Here is a 13,838-nt window from a genome sequence, read left to right on the forward strand (position 1 = left end):
GGGTAGCAAAGGACAACAGGGTTACCAGCTGTGCACTTAACATGAGGTGATAAATGGGATGTCATCTCATGTTACGTTCACAGTTGTCAACGCTATTGTTCTTGTGCTACGTCTGCACTTCGATTTCTGAAAATTGAAATAAATCTGAAACGCGTCATGCATACTTTGTGATCAATAAAGTCATTCTTCACCTGCTCTATAACCTTTTATGCGACCTAGTCAGCTTAACTACAGATCTACGCATATTTACTGAGATCTTAACAAGAGGCCGCGCGGCTTAGCCGTGCGGTCTAGGGCGTCTTGCCACGGCTCGCGCCTCTCTCCCCGTCGGAGGTTCGAGTCCTCCCTTGGGCATGGGCGTGAGTGTTGCCCTTAGCATAAGCTAGTTGAAGTTAGACTAAGTAGTGTGTAAGCCTAAGGACCGATAACTTCAACTGTTTGGTCCCATAGAACTTACCACAAATTTCCAATTTTTCTTAACAAGATTTCAGCGTGCTACAACGATTGAAAGCTTGCTTTCAGAAATGTAAAATGCACATTTCAGAAAATGCAAAAATATGATTTCTTATGACTGCAATAACAATCAATTACAACAATGGAATCAGTAACTCGTACAAATACCTGCGAGTAACAATCTGTTGGAATATAAAACGTAATGATCACATGGGCTCAACGAAAACGAATCGTAGGTAAAGTACGCAGAAAGCTTCTGTTCATTGGCAGTATACTGCCGAAATGCAGTCGGTCTACAAAGGAAATTACTCGCAAGACATTCGCGCGACCCATCGAAGAATATCCCTCAAGTGTGTGGCAGACGTGGAAGAGCGTTATGGAGATGCTGAAATACTGGAACAGACATCTGAACATACAAGGCAGCTATCCTACAAAAGCGTATATTCATATAACCTACTTTTTGTTGTCTTATCTGTTTTAAGCGTATTGCAATGTAAGATAGTGTTGTACCACACTGCAAAATAGGCGAGACAACAGTAAAATCTCTTGTGTGGAGTTTTGCAACAGTGAACGGCAAACTACGTCATTGTAGTGGAAGAAAAATCGGGTTCCTAAAAGTCGACAAACAGCGAAACGTTTTCGAACAAAATCTCTGCTGGCAAGTAGGTAGGGTAATATACTGCCGTTATCAAACCATCTACAGCACTCCGTCTTCAGGCCACAAGTGGTCCATCGGGACCATCCGACCGTCGCGTCATCGTCAGTTGAGGATGCGGATAGGAGAGGTGTGTGGACAGCACACCGCTCTCCCGGTCGTTATGTTGGTTTTCTTTGACTGGAGCCGCTACTATTCGGTCGAGTAGCTCCTCAATTGGCATCACGAGGCTGAGTGCACCCCGAAAAATGGCAACAGGACATGGCGGCTGGATGGTCACCCATCCAAGTGCCAGCCACGCCCGACAGCGCTTAACTTCGGTGATCTCACGGGAACCGGTGTATCCACTGCGGCAAGGCCGTTGCCAAACCATCTACAGAGGAGTAAAAAGCGCCAATCAACGTTGATGATGCTTTTCCAATAAAAGCGAAACGCATTTGGTGTAACACTCTCAAACTGCAGAATGATTAACACTAAAAAACGTAAGTAAATAGTAATTTATATAGATAAGAGTTGTTTCTGAATATGGCCAACTGACAAATATCTTGTCAAAGTTTCAAGAACCAGCAATAAGTGAGCAATATAAGAATATACCCCAGCTGCCGGAGACAGAGATGTTTATGCAGATACTTTTTCCCAGCTCTGTACAAGAACAAAACTGAAAGAAACCCTAACAATGAAACTGAAAGAAGCCCTAACAAGTGATCGAATGGGAAGTACCCTCTGCCATGCTCTTCACAGTGGTTTGAAGACAACGGATGTAGAAGCAGATATGTGCGCTCGAGTATTTGTCTTTTATCTCCCAGATTAATCAGTGTGGATCCTCTTCAGTTAAATGAGAAGTTGATTGCTACCTATACAGAGAAAATGAACACAACCGATTTGGGCATAGACGAAAGTTCCTTGCAAAGCTTAACAATTTAGGTGATCGGAAATTCAACCAGGTTCCTTGCCATGCATTCTGAGCTATCCACGCAGGACACGTGATCTGGATTCTCTCCCTGTCCCACAACAATCCATACTCCACTGACGTGTAGGGCTGCAGGGGAAATGGTTTCATCGGAACCGAGGACGCCGTCGGAAGATGTGAAATTGCTATGTCGGAGGCGGTATTTTAGTAACTAGCATTTCTGTCTAGCGGTAGCACCTTGTAAAATTTTTGTCGATATATTGGTTTACGGGGGGACTTCAGAAAGTTGGTTACACATTGTTATTTCATCCATCTTGTGAAATCCAAGGCCGCTAATGATAGTTGCTGAATGACGCAACCAGCTACAAATACTTTTTAAATGTTTTATTTTACTGGCATAACCGGTTTCGGGCTACAGTATTTTTCGTTACATGGATGTTTTGATTAACAGAATGTCGTGTGCTCCACACCGCACAAAAATATATACGTTTTAGTGCCACTTTATGAGTTCTTTCATTAATAAAAATATCTTAAAGTGCTTGCATTTCACGTATATATGATGCAAAATAGTCGTGTTCACTTACATATGTTCCGGTAGATGGTGGTTTGTTTTGTTGTGGTCCATGTGGTTTCCTGGCTCGATGTATATGTTCTCGAATTCCATCATAACACACATATTGTAAATAAATTACTGTGGCCCACTTCACAACATTCTTAAAGCGCATATTGAGCATGTGTTATACACTTGATGTTTATCTTTACAACGCAAAGACATTAATTAAGCAAAGAGACAAAGATATAAATATCGACCAAGGATGCAAACAGAGCAAAGATTATGTTTGGCATGTGCAAAATGTAACATATTAATAACAGAAAAACATTTACCAACGAAGTTACACAACACTTTTGCAGGCAAAACAACTTTTCCTAATGCTGCACTACTCACCAAAGTTACACAGATACATGCCACTATTTTTCAACAGTCAGCAAGTCTCTGGAAACAACGGTCGGAACGCTCTACCAATTGCCCAGTGAGTCGGCGACAGAAATCCGCCCCTTGGTAACGCAGCCATTCTAGAACCACTGTGTGAACGTGCTCATCGTTGGAAAATCTCTTTGCCCCCAAGACGTTTTTTCACCCTGTCGAAGAAATTACCTGGACGTTATAATTTTTGTTGGATGTCAATGGCCTCCCTTCTCGATCAAAATCACCCACGTCTGTGCGGCCTTGATCAAACTGTTGGCATCATCTCATTACTACTGGAAGCGACATTGCATTTGGTCCACATGCCGCGAGAATTTCACGGTGACTCTATGTGCCATGCAGACGTTTTGCCCACATGGATCGTACTGTCTCGCGTAGTGAACTTCGGAGTACCTACATTTCCAGTTTCTGCGTCTGCCCTGTGATCGACATGTTGTCCGTTGCGCAATGATCTTAGCGTGGGATGATATGTGTAACTCTATATATATATATATATATATATATATATATATATATATATATATATATATATATGTGTGTGTGTGTGTGTGTGTGTGTGTGTGTGTGAACTAGAAAAAAGAGAGAGAAAAATATTAAGAAAAATTCTAGGTCCTGAGAAAAACAAGGAAAATAGGTGGATTAAAAGGAGAAATGAAGACCTATACAAAAATACAGAAAAGATCACAGATACAATGAGGAAGAGACGGCTAAAATTTTATGGACATTTAAAAAGAATGGAAGAAACACGGATTACAAAGAAAATTTTTAATTACGTTAGTAAGCTGAAAAACACTGTAGGACGGATAGAAGCAGTAAAGAAAGACGCCAACAAAATAGGTGTTACAGAAGAAATAATACGTGACAGGAATAACTTTAGGCTACTTATAGAAAACGCAAACTATGAAGAAGATGCGCCAAAACCTCGACCCAAGAGAGTGTGGACAGATGAGCAGAGACGAGCAGTTGGCGAGAAAATGAAGAAGTACTGGGAAGAACGGAAGAAAAAGAAACACCATAAGTCTTAAGTTGTATGCGGTCCATAGCTGGCCAAATTCATAATATATATATATAACAAAATAAGTTTAACCGTAAATTACTTGTCTACGAGGCCGTGCTGAAAAGTAATGCCTCCGAGTTTTAATGCCTCCGAGCTCCGAGTTTTAATGCCTCCGAATTTTTATGTGAAAACACTTAAAGCTTTTTAAATAAGACAAACGTTATTAACATTCTACATCTTCCTAGAATGACGGGGCGTGAGTCGTGCTTGGGTAGCTCAGTTGGTAGAGCACATTCCCGCGAAAGGCAAAGGTCCCAAGTTCGAGTCTCGGTCCGGTACACAGTTTTAATCTGCCAGGAAGTTTCATTCTACATCTTCTTTCTTCATGTGTATATATTTGCAGACTTGTGCCACTATAGAGCTCCCAATTGTTGGATGTAACATGGCGGTCTGTAACGTAATAATGTCGGCGCGTGACATACAGCATGCTGTAATCGAGTTTCGAAGAATTCGTCCATACAGGGAGCACATATGGACTACACACGAGGGCTGCGACATATGCAACAATCCCGTCTCATTGGGTTCACTGTCATCGATTATCTGTCATAGAGTCCCGACTGGGCTCCAAACGATTTTCATCTGTTTCCAAAACTTAAAGAACACTCTCAAGGATTCCACTTTGACAGTGATGAATCTCTGCAAGCAGAGATGAGGTTGTGGCTCCGTCTACAAAGTCAAATATTTCTACACTAACGGTATCATCAAAATGATCTCTCGTCGGGAGAAGTGTGTTCGTCGCCAGGATGACTGTATTGAGAAATAAATATGCAGACATAGAGAATAAAGACGTGGAATGTCAATAAAGTTTGTTTCGTTTAAAATGTTTTCAGAGTTTCCACATAAAAAAATCCGGGATTACTTTTAGCACGTCCTTGTGATTAACAGTTAAAAAATGTAATGAAAGTATAAATAAATGCCATGTCCATGACTGACAGGCTGACATAAGGAATTGCATTACCCGTTGAAATCCGAGACTACAAAATTAAAAACGAACTCTCATGGGGTTCAGTTCTTTTCTGTTTCCACGTATCTCAGTTTTAATTTCTCATCCTTTTTTCAGTTTTTGCTGTCTCTTATTTCATTGTAAGACGGCAGAAGTGGAAGATCGTGAAGTGATACATATTTCATGTTCACTTTCACGAGATTATTAAGTTTGTAAGTCTCGTTTTAAACCGGTAAGAGCACCTTCTTTTCCGGAATAGATTTTCCTGAAAATTTTACACTTCGCAGCATTTACATCGACCTCACTTCACAATTCCAAATTACACTTCTCTTGTGCTTCATTATGATTACGTCTGGTCAACAGAGACTATCTCAGACACGTAATAACTGAACAGCATACGAAAGTCTGCGCTAAAAAGAATGACATTCCCAGCTCTTCGCACTCCTGGCCGTCACTGATAGTCTTTTGCGGGGTGTTTCCAGCTTCCAAGCTGACAATATTCTTCTTTGTTACAGAGGGCTCTTTGGGAATTTTGCTAATCCTCCCTGTAGCGGACATACCTGAGGTGCTTTTGTCAACAGCGGCAGTCCCTTCCGGTGAGCCGAGGCGGCTCGTGATCTGCTATAGATCTCCACCACTCCAGCTAAAGGGCTGCAAAACGTTGCCGTTGCTGCTGTTTGACGCTTTCAAGTTGAGTTTTAAACTCAAACTTTAAGGCTGCACCTTGAGCACAATTCCTGTTCAAAACTACCGGAACTCGAACCTGAGTAGGAGATACGTCTTCAAACGGACATTCCGATTTTTTGAAGTTAAGGTTTCAATCGGAAGATCTGATATTTCGGAGTTAGAGGCGAACTTCCATTTAATCATTACTGCCCAGCAAAAGATTCAGAAAGTGTTGCCCATGGAGACTCTATAACAACTGCATGGTGATAATCACAGTGTATAAAACCATTTTTCGAGTATAACAGGGTAGGAAATTACTAGACTTCTATCATACAATGTATGGTGCCTTGCGGAGTGTGTACGCAGACGTAGTTTCAGATGATTATTAAAGCAAGGCAGGTATCGAAACCTCTTTCAGACTCATGGCGACTTCACTTGGAAGATCAACTATTTCTTTGATTTTGTTTACTGGCCTTAAAACTGTGTTACGTTGCCAAATATCTTTGACCAATCTTATAAAAGCTGCGATAACGCTACTGTTTTTATATAAGATATGATAAAAGCACCACACTACGCCGTCAACTATTTTATAAAAAGGTTAGCTATAAAAATATCTTTGATAAAGTTGTTTGACGGTGTAATATGAACCTTAGCTTGCAATGTTCAACCAGCTTATTTGTCGCAGGTTATTATTATTATTAGAATCATTATTATTAAGACGTAGATTGCATAGTGTTGATGTTAAATGTGGATGTCAACAGCACCAGAATATCTGCGAGGCACGTCGTAAATTCTGTTATCTTGCGTTGTTTACAGAGCGAACTGCCACGATGGCTAACCAAGCTTCAGATTTGCGCATAAGAGCTCTACCATAGTCTCGTATCGTCTGAGACACACAGAGAAGATATTATCTACGCCCTCCTCTTCTCCACAAGATCAGAAATAAATTTCGTCGGTGAGCAGCTTATGTAAGCGTTTGCGGAAACGATCGTGGTTAAATTTGTGCGCAGATATTCAAGAAGCCATGCGCCCAGAAGCTGAATGCGGTTGGGGTTGCTGAGGACGAAATGAACGTGAGTTATCGCATAGGTTTTGCCGTTCTGTCTTGTTGCCTTCTACCATTTATATACCTGTGACGAGGTTCCCTTCCTTTTTTACATCCAAAAAGTATCACTGACGTTCTACGATTTTTACACTTGTGCATTTTTGATTCATTTTCCCGTTACCTCACAATTTTCCGTCTTTGTGACTATTAGTGGAATGACAGTTTCCTTATTATATTCTCTTTGTAGTAATTTCAGTTTTATAATTTCGTGCTAAAAGCACTCTTGAATTCAACAGTTATACTTACGAAAAAAAAAATGTCTGCCAATGTTCTAGACACAAATGTATACAGTCGCGATACTCACTGCTGTGAAAATTGTTACCGTCTGAAAGAACGATAGTAGCGGCTCTAGCGACGAGGAAGCAAACTATAAAATTAATGCCTATTGGTGGTTATTTTACTAGTTAATTAACGAAATAGCTATTATATTTTTGAGTTCCAAGGATAAGTAAATTATCAAGAGACATGAATGATCGTGTAATAGATGTAAAAACAGCCAAATCTTACTGATTCGGTGACTTAAGTTACAACTTACTCATGAAGTAGCAGGCCTACTTTCGAACATGTGTATAACTGTGGCTTACTCCGCTTAAAGAAAGATAATATAAACACACATTTCATGCATGACAAGCTTATATTTCTGTCGCTTCACTTCTTATTATATATAGGTACTGTCCTTGACACGTAATAATTTTGTATGCAGTCTAATGATTCGCACATTGTTCATTCGACTTTCTAATACACGAATGTTGTTGTAGATGTAAATTCTTTGCTTCAAAAGCGAATTTGTTCAACAATTTTGCCGTTTGTGTCTACGACGTAGCAACAATTATGGAACTGGTATCTTCTGTTTTGAGAGAAAATTTTATTGTTTTTGATGCTTTATTATCACGTCAGTGCGATTTTCCCTTAAACTATATTTATGGTGGCTTATTTGGTAGGTATACGTTACATAAAGTATGTATACTGAATGTATTAACGAAATTAATCATTTAAAACAGAGACTCACAGACACTATTAACTGTGTTACACCAGACATCCTTCCACGTGTGTGGGAGAACTTGCTTTTCATACAAGTTTCCCACGTTCCACATTCGCAGATTTGACTAGACGTCCAGTGACTAAAATTTCACATTATTGAGTAGATGTAGTGCGATGTCTTTTTGCAAAAGGTCAGGTCTCCTGCTGTTTACTAGCTTTTTCTTTCTTTTTTCTTTACTTGTTCTTAAAAGAAAATATATTCTTCAGTAAACAGCTGTACATTAAAAGAGAGCTGTAAATGAGCTGCCCTGTAATGTACCTTTTTATAACTCACGCCGTCCGTAGGAAACTAAAGAAGACAAATGTGGGGGCATTTTTTAGTTAGTGTCGATTTTTATGCCACTACATACGATCCCTATTGTAAAAACTATGTTACAAATCAAGATAAACAATACTATTCGCACTCGTCCGATATCGTATTCAAAAGCTTGCCGTCTGCTTTCGCACTGTGTAACACAAATGAACAGGTGTGCCGTGACTCAGTGTGTTACACTGTGGTTCTAGGTGAACCCCCAAATACAACTTTTTTTCCTCATTACAAAATATGGAACTGTTGGAAGAATACTATGTTACGACAACCGCCTTGGCTTCTTTAGCCTCTTATTAAACCTTGAACCACGGTTTTTACGTATTTGATTATGTATATATTGTCATTTACACCATAAGCAGTTTGTGTTTTGTTTACGCTTTCGTCTATACCGATTACTTTAAAAACAGTTTATTGAATTATGTCGTCCAGGTATTTAACTTCTCTTTAGCTTTAACTACCCGTTATAAAAATGTCGTATTTTGATGTTATTGATAAACTTAGTTTACTATCGATCAGAGATTGTTCACCAAGTTCCACTACCTGTCTATTGCGAGCATTTGCATTTCTGCGTCTAATAGTAGCAACAGTAGTTGTCGTTGTCCTTGTTATTGGTTTGATGCTACCGTAACCTATAAGTTTATTCAATGGAACCTGATAACTATATATATCCCTTTTTTATTCAGGACACTTCCTTCTTTTAACAAACTTACAATTCATTGGTGCCTGAGTATCGCCCCTATCAACCAGTCACTTCTTTTAATCAAATTGCTCCGCAAATTTTTTTTTTTTCCCCAATTTGATTCCATACCACCTCATTACTCATTCGATTTACTCATCTAATACGCAACATCCTTCTTCACGCCGCATTTCAAACGCTTGTATTCTCTTCTCGTCTGAAATGTTTATAATCCACGTTTCACTTCTGTACAACGCTACCTTCAGAAAATACTTCCCCACACTCACATTTACATTCGTTGTTAGCTAACAACTTTCTTAGAAATAGTTTTCTAGCTATTTCACAGTCCACATTTTATGTCACCTCTACTTTGCTGTCGAACTAGTAAAACTCATGGACTACATTTAGCGTCTCATTTCCTACTCTAACTCAGTCACTATCGCCTGATTTCATTTAACAACATAGCATTACTCTTGTTTTACTGTTATTGATATGCAGCTTGTAACATCTTTTCAAGACACTATCCGGTTCATTTCGTTTCTTTCATTTCGTTTAATGCATATTTGAAGACATGTTGCCTAATATTTTAAAACAGATCGTACGTTTTACAGTTTTCATCAAGCAATAACGTAAGTTTTTCTATTATACAAGCAGATATTGTTTTGAGCCAAGGATAATCGAAGTAAAAATAATACGTCACAAAGAAAATTAAATGAAATATTAATTGCAGATTAGTTAAAGGAAAGGGAAGATGGCAAATAAAAATGTTAGTAATTTAGAAGAGACCGAAAGAAGGATAGGAAAGCATCAGTAATATAGTTGCATGCCACCGTCAGTGTTCGGGAGGGAAAACATCAGAACTGCACCGTGACTTTTTCTTTCGATTTGAAATTACTAGTTTTCTATATAATTTGACTGTATATTAAGGATTAGTTTCTACCATTCTGCTCAACTGCCCTTGTAAGTCTTTTAACGTCTCTTACAGAATTACCAGGCCACCAATTAAAAACGATGTAACAGCCGAAATTGGCCAATAGATAATAATTGCAATCGAAGTGGTAAAATGTTGTCTTTTCACAAATTTTGTACGACTATAATATCTGTTCGAAAGAAATTATTTTGCGGATTTTAAGGATTAGAAGAATAAATGTTTCATGCTGAAAGATAGCAACTTTTATTGCACCCATTAAAACAATTGCTTGTACTTTATTCCAGTTGTGTTTCGTTGCCCTTACTACGTGTTCTGCAAGTTGCTGAGTTGATAAGGACGGGCTACCGTATTACCGGAAGAGACTCTGACACCGTGTTTGTAAAAGCTCAGCCTCGCCCGCAGCAATTGTCGGGTGGCTGTCACAAAGTGCTGAGCCCTAAAGCCAGCAGGTGTGGTAATAAACACGACCTCCTCCTCCTCCTGCGTGTGGCGCGCGGAGGCGGAGGAGCAATCAATGCTAATTATGACGGCGGCGACCTGTTGTTGACATTCCTGCGTTAAGAAGCGATTATCCAGTAGTAATCCCCGCCGACAGCCGCCGGACCGCTAATAATAGGTGCCCTTTAAGGGGCCAAGCGGGGAGGCGTGGCCAAGTCTCCGCCCTCTTTGCTCGCGGCCCGGCCTCTCGCGCACGATTGGCTGCTCAAGAAGTGCTGGCCCAGGTGGCGGCGCTGCGATCGATGGCAGGGCCGGCGCATGCGCAGACGCTTAGGTCGATTTCCGGCCGCCCTGCCGCTGCCGGTCCGCCGTGCCTCGCCTCGCTGCCTTTATGGCCGGCATGATGGACTGCTGATACACTCGGCCGGGAGAGAAGAGAAGGAGAAGCCGAGGAATAGGGTGGACAGCGACACGGGACGGTTACGACGGCGGCGGCGCGTTCTATTTTCAGATCTTTCCCGGGGGCGGTGAACCATACATCGTAGCAGCTTACGCAGTTCCCCTTCTATTTCGGATGGATACGGATTTCATGTCGAAGACAGCAGAGTTAAAAGCAATCAAAGGCAACGCCGTGAGTAGATAGCTATGACGTAAAAGCTGCCGCATAACCGATACGTAACGCTGAGCAGTGCCGCGTGGTCATCTTCATGGGTAGTGGCTCTTACAAGCGTCGTAAAAATACGCGTTTGGTTATTCTATTGTAGTTGTACGGTGTGAAAATATTTACCGCACATCTGTAACCATTGTCTTATTTTCACCTCGGCACTTTCACGAGTTATTCTGTGTATCACGTCTTCCGAATGTCGTAAACAGTGCCGAGTAAGCTGGCGCTGTGGCAACAGACTGGACTTCAATGCGGAAGGAAAGCGGTTCCAATCATCGACCGGCCGTTCAATTTTAGCTTTTGCCGTGGATTCCCTAAATCATTTGAAGCATGTACCAGGCTGATTCTGTTGATTGGGACACTGCCGATTCCCTTCCCTGCAAACCGGATTTATACTTCGTCACTTGCGACCCTGTCGTCTCTAGGGTGTTGAACTCTACTTTTTTAAACATTTTCGTTACGTACCCACACAGTTAACTCAACAAGAACTGTCAATTATGACGATACGTACGTGAGGACAATACAACAAACCCAGACCCCGAGCGGGGAAAATCTCCGACCAGGCCGGGAATCGAACCCGTTCCTCTTTGGTCACCAATCCTTCCCGCTGACCGCACATCTAGCGAGGCAGACCTCGATAGTCTTCGTTCCTTCCGTAAGCAGTATTTAACCAGTCTCTTTGATGTGGACTGTGGGCATCGTGTCCTAGATGTCAATGCCGCGCGGATATGTGAGCTTCTAAATTCTGCCAGAACTCTCATTTGTACAATAAACCATTAACATACAGTGACTTTTGTAACATCTCGTTTCTAGAATAAACCATTAACATACAGTGACTTTTGTAAAAAGTTGCAGGTTACATTCAATAATTCCAACGAAAGGTTTACGCAAACGGCAGCAAATCGGAAGTTCTGAAACTCTTTGAGGTACAGGTACCAGAGTGACAGTCGCAAAATTGTGATTCAATAGCTCAGAAGCAAATATGCGTCGTACGGTATCTAACTTTCTTAGATTCGCGATATAACTACTGTCTTACGTTAACTGAACTTTTCTCTTTTGCTCTTCGTTTCTGTATTCTTTGGTTTCACCATTTGTTGAGTAATTTTTTAACGATTTTGCACCATCAGCATCCCGTTTGTCATATAGCACCCGTTGACTATTTCCTCGTTTCTAAACATATCATCTACTCCCCAGATCAAGTAAGTTGGCGTAGTGGTATGGCACGCGGTATGTATTAGAAGAGATGACAGTTGGAATGACATCCAGACTTACGTTTTCTGTGATTTCCCTGAATCGATTACGGAAAATGCTGGGATGGTTCCATAGAAATTGCACTCTGGGCTTGTGCTCCGCCTCTAATTACTTCGTTGTCGACGAGGCGTTTAAATTCTTAATCTTTATTGTTCCTTCGTTCACTAGGTATACACGTCCTTACTTGGTATCCGCTACTTCGCTCGCGTTTGCGTAGTAGTTACAACAAAAATAATTTTATGAACTTAGGCTTACTGAAAGATTTATGTACTAAAGCGCTGTTTCTTTTTTAAGCAGTCTTGTCAAAGCCGATTTTTCGTGACTGTTACATAGCTTTCTTTGGTGTAGTTCATAAAGTGCAACATCTTATAATCGTTTCCAGGTAGTCAAGACCATAGAAGCGCGGTTTTTCTCCGAATGTACTTCTGACCAAAAAACTATTCTAGCAGCTGGAGTCGGAGAATATAACACTCGCTACATGAACACAACCGGTACGCAGTTCCATCTCTCTGTCACTACTTGTGTAAAACAGAATCAAATGGCGAGGTACAGTTCGCATGACAAGGAATAATATGCAGAAACGTGAAGACAAATTGTAAAGAAGAGTGGTGGAATTTTAACTCACCAAACACGATGATGGCTTTGAAGTGGCGTGATAGAAGACACGTAATATGTATGTTCACCACATATCACACAGCCGAAACGATATCTGTGAAAATGGACCCCGAAACCAATTTTGAATAATTTAACGCAAAATTTGTTGGGTTACGAGTGAAGTAAACAAATATGAAAGGGTACTTAGCTCAGTTGAATGTGTTCCCAAACAATGGAATTGTACATAAAACTCTATGTGGTTGTTTTAGGTATTTTGCCGCCAGATTACCATAGTATTTTCAAGGCTCTTGCCGGAAATAATACTTCGGTTCCCGAATTTCATCAGCTCATTCATGAGATTTTCGGAGAAATACCACCAAGGTAAAAAATAATCAGGACACAGTCGATCAGACGAAACACTACTGTGTCATCGAGAAAGACACTTTCCAAGCACTGCTGAATTTCGAATTAAACAAAAGCGACCTGTGACAAGATGCATCGGATGTAGCAAGAATACAAAGCGAAAGGAATCACCTTATTGCTGCAAACACTGTGTATTATATACTGTGTGTCGATACTTGCTTCGGAAAGTGTGATCCATAAAAAACTTTCTGAAATGTGCTTTATCTGCTTTGAACAATGTCAACACTAAAGTATGTTTGAAGTGTACTTTATCTTACCAACTTCTTGTTGAGAGTTAATAAGAGTTTGCGAAGATAAACGTTCAAGGCAACAAGTGCTGCAGAGCGCGGCCCGTATCGCGGCAGTAACTTGTGCGCTCATGAGAGAAAGCGTTCAGTCCTGTTGCGTGTTTCCGCGGTTTGATTGTTGTATCTTGCTTTTTCACGACCTTCAGAAATCAACCGCCGTTAATCCAGTGCGAAGATTTACTGCAGGTCTGCCTTAACTTCCTATCTAAATAACGCCATAAGCAAAAACTGTAACAGCCCGCATCTCGTGGTCGTGCGGTAGCGTTCTCGCTTCCCACGCCCGGGTTCCCGGGTTCGATTCCCGGCGGGGTCAGGGATTTTCTCTGCCTCGTGATGGCTGGGTGTTGTGTGCTGTCCTTAGGTTAGTTATGTTTAAGTAGTTCTACGTTCTAGGGGACTTATGACCACAGCAGTTGAGTCCCATAGTGCTCAGAGCCAGCCAAAAACTG

General features: G+C 40.9%; 1 pseudogene; it reads right to left on the minus strand.

The window, feature by feature from the left end:
• Positions 1-1,357: 1,357 nt before the first annotated feature.
• Positions 1,358-1,474, minus strand: LOC126189339 (5S ribosomal RNA; annotated as a pseudogene).
• Between the last annotated feature and the right edge of the window lie 12,364 nt (positions 1,475-13,838).

Source organism: Schistocerca cancellata, chromosome 5, assembly GCF_023864275.1.
Source record: "Schistocerca cancellata isolate TAMUIC-IGC-003103 chromosome 5, iqSchCanc2.1, whole genome shotgun sequence".
Taxonomy (NCBI): Eukaryota; Metazoa; Arthropoda; class Insecta; order Orthoptera; family Acrididae; genus Schistocerca; species Schistocerca cancellata.